Genomic DNA, 4,442 nt, shown 5'->3' with positions numbered 1-4,442 from the left:
GAAAAAAATTATGAGCTAGCTGAACCTTAGAGTCTCCAAACACCTACCCAGATAGTACCCTAGTAAAACAGATAAGATAACATACAATAATATCATAAATCAAGAACCAAAGATTAGAAACTAGATATCAGAAATCATACTTTATAGAAATCAGAGAAAACAATTTTGTCCATAGGAAACACACTAAAGGATCTAGGTATTTTTCGAAGGTGCTTGGAAATTATCCTAAAGGGAAACATGAAAAATTCTATAAATTAATTGAATTTCTGAAACAATATCTCTATTAAAAGGGTTCAACTATTAACATATCAAATCAGACATGTTAAAATTTATACTTTGGAACCATGTATGAGTTCGGATGCATCAGAAAGGTATTCAAGAACCTTGCATTAGAAATATTTTGATTCAGATATAACATGAGTGATTTCATTATTTAGGCTTTCAGGGGTACTTTTGACAATTCGTTTTCCTAAAGAATTCTAAAAAATTTAACCCAATAAGGGTAAAATGGTAATTAGTATTATTTTGGATTTATATCGAATTATCAGGATTCTAGGTCAAATCAAGTTGAACATATCTTAACACCGTGATACTCACTAATCATTCGGACTAATATCCTTCAAAATATTCAATTCTCATTATAATTTTACTAGTTTAACTAATCACCATCATACCACCATTATAACCAATCTTAAGGAAAGAAACAAATATTCTAATGATATTATTTATTTATGTATTGCAAACGTATCCAGAGAGAACGATGAGCTTGGGTTGTGCTCCAAGATCTTTAGAGGCAGTTCAATGCTTAGGTTTATAGGTATTTCCAGGTTTATCCAAAGACATTCACTTATTATAAGTCTTAAGGGTATTTTTTAATCATTTCAGTTGATCTAAACATGTGCCTTATTTCCTGAAATCTCAACTTTGGTGTTAATTCATGAAAATCAAGAATCTTGAGTCTTCTACCATTTCGGAGGTCATAAACTGATTACAAAAAATTTTATAAGCATATCAGTGGTTAATCATACAAAATAATAAGTTTAACTAGTCGAATAAGGTTTCTCAAGTCAATTCCACTATTAGGGTTAACTCAAGTAATTATTTCCTCATAAGGGTAATTTCATAATTTCTTGTCAATCTTCTAGTCCCTTATGCGAGTTATCTAAGTCTCTTCACTTTACTAACTTTTTTCGTATGCAGTTTGAGTTTAGCTTAGTTAAATATATGCATGTGGCTAATATATTAATATATGTGTTTACCAGTACTAGCATGTTTCACAAAGCATGCTAAAGGTAGAAATATATTACCTTGATTTTTGAGCCACATCGGTCGACCATTTAAAGACCATTCAATCACTCATGAACTTGAATTCAACGTTCCATAATATCTCGGATACAAAGTAAAACGAATTACATCAGAAACGGAACTTAAATGGGAAAATTATTCGAATGAAAGATAAACTGCTAAAAAAATAGCTTACCATGTTCGAATTTTATGAAACACACTTCAGATTCAGGCATAGAACATAAAAAAATAAAATAGGCCTTTTAAAAAAAATTGACTTTTGGTCAAAGTTAACCCTGGTCAAAATCAAAATCAACTCTGGTCAGGTCAACGGGTAATCAAAGTTAATGGGTCAGATTGATTCGAGTTGACTCACTGTGAGTAAACTCAGTGGGTGGATTCAACGACTTGACTCAGTGCAAGATTGACATGTTCGGTCTAAACAGGCGATTCAGTCCAATCTAGTTCAACTGGACCGGTTCCAAAAAATTCCTTGCTTACCGAGAAGCCCCACACATGATGGTGACACGTGGCGGCGTATGAGACAGCGGGGATGAAGGCCACGATGGTCCAAACACTCGAGATGTTGCTAAACACCAATTCAAACTCACATTGACTAAAAAAATGAGCTAAAACGACATAAAAACAAACAGTAAAAGTCATCAGAGCTCTTATCCGAGATGGAACACCAAGTAATGACGAAAAAGCAATGATTTTAGTTGGGTTTAGATCACAAGACACCGGACAATCCAAAGTTAGGGGCAATGAGGTCATCAAACGTCGAAATCAACGTGAAAAAACAAAGAACCATTGCAGTAGTTTGGTTCTCTGATGAACACTCCGAGCAGCTTTTAGTGGCTAACGATGGTGTTTTACGAGATGTAGGTGGTCGGGTTTTGATTGAGACAGGTTGACGCTCTTGGTACTGATGATGTCAAACACGACGACCATACGCGGGTTTAACGATATGGGATGGACGATAACAGGGTTAACATTTTTAGTGATTTTTATTTTAGAGATTTGATTCAAATCTAATTTGGGAATTTAAATCCCAGCCTGATGGCTTAACTGATATTTTAAGAATTTTATGTCAGTAACAGTAGCCTAGCCTAATGGTTAATACATGGCACACCATCCCCCTATTACATAGGTTTAAAACCCATCGGCCAAACTTTAACATTTTTTTTATTGATAGATAATGGTCAAACTCAGAAACGAGTTATTGGATTTTCAGGGAAATTCAAAAACTGACATAAAACCTTAAGAAATTTAAATTGTCCCTTAAAACATTTAAAAACAAATTGCCCCAACCTAGGGGTGTGACAATTCTCCTCCCTTTAAAAGAATTTCGTCCTTGAAATTCACCCAAGTCAGAGAAATACAAAAATTGAGCTTTCATCAATTTTTTAGTATCTCCAGGTAGTTCTTACATGACCATGATTCCTCCATTGAATCTTACCTAAAATATGTTTACTTATCCAAAACTCTTCCATATCATAACTCCAAATTCTGAACAATTTTTTTTATGTAGAATCAATCAGGCTTTAATTACCATTACTCAATTAGAATAGCACTTGGTCACCTTCAATACAACATACAAACCTATCTATTTTCTTTCAGATGCAACGTAAGCACCTCGAGATTTATACTTTTACCATGCACATGAACACTATCCTTTAATCTTATACTGATCAAATCATTGAGGTACGAGACTCAACACTTATTGGGTTTCAAACTTATAAAATCGGATCAAGAATGATTCTAGAAATTCTTTAGTTTGGTTCATTAATGTAGAATGTTAGGGGGTAAACACCTTGTCAAAGTTTGGACCAAATACATGACTCTTCAATCCACTTTGGTAGAAATTCTTAATCTCGAAACTTCACTTTTAATGTTTGGTTATGAGCTCATCATCATATAACGTTTAAGGTAACAAAACTCAAATTTAGGACGGGAGTCAGGTCAGAATTTTTTATCAATTAATTCGCACGTTACTCATAAGGAACTTTACAAAATTTGGACGAGTATTAAAGATATTCTTTTATGAAAAGGTCGAATCCTAACAGATAGAAAACTTAGGTACATTTATTATAGAGAAAGGACTCGACATCAGAGTTTCAGCTCATAGGAGTACGACCATAATCTAGGGGCATGTATTGACCAAACACCCTATGACAGCCGATCGACCAGTCTATCTAGAAGGACTCGACTCAACCTAAACTCTTATAACACTAAATGTAACACCCCAAACTGATGTAGGTGACCCAATCTGATCCAAGGTGCCACATTAGGGCCACTGGAGAGAGCCACAGTAAAAATCCAGGAAAAAAATTAAAGTTTTTGTTAAAACATGCAAAATCATAAACAATTTATAAATAAAATACAAGATCAGAAAACCATTCATATATTACAACCAAAATTAAAATCATACAACTTCCAGACTTAGTATAAAAATCAAATGTAACCTATATGCCCCATAATTATCCAGGTATCGTACTCGCCAGCAATGCCGAAGGAACTTCCAAAGTTCATGTCGATAATTGTTCATGATCAATTCTTTTAACCTAAAATAGTGAGTAAAATAGTGAACTTTAGGAACGTCAGTAATACAAAACTAGCAGATGATGCTAAAGTATAGACATATAAATGACAAGCATAAAATTTCCTTATTGATTTATACATCTGCAGGTGTTCGTGATGAGCTGAGGTTCCACTGATATTTCTTAAGATAACGTAAATGAAACTTATAGTTTAGAGGAAACGTTCAGAGTTCCAGGTTCAGAAGATTGAAACAAACGTCTAGTGTTTTCCCATAAAACATAAAATAGTTTAAAATAACAGTAGTTGTTTATTTTAGGAAATAAATTTTTAAAATCACTATGGTACCCTCCACCTGTATACCATATGAAATACCCAGAACAAGCATCTATAAGGACTTACCCTAGACCACTAGGATCTAGGAGTCCAATATGGAAGATACAGACATCCATAAAGACTTACCTTAGACCACTAGGATCTAGGAGTCCAATATGGAAGATATGGGCATCCATAAGGACTTACCCTAGACCACTAAGATCTAGGAGTCCAATATGGAATATACAGACATCCATAAGGGCTTACCCTAGACCTATAGGATCTAGGAATCCAATAAGGAAGAA

This window comes from Hibiscus syriacus, unplaced genomic scaffold, assembly GCF_006381635.1.
Source record: "Hibiscus syriacus cultivar Baekdansim isolate YM2019G1 unplaced genomic scaffold, ASM638163v2 tig00005856_pilon, whole genome shotgun sequence".
NCBI lineage: Eukaryota > Viridiplantae > Streptophyta > Magnoliopsida > Malvales > Malvaceae > Hibiscus > Hibiscus syriacus.
The sequence above is the reverse complement of the archived record's forward strand: the minus strand, read 5'-3'. Positions refer to the sequence as shown.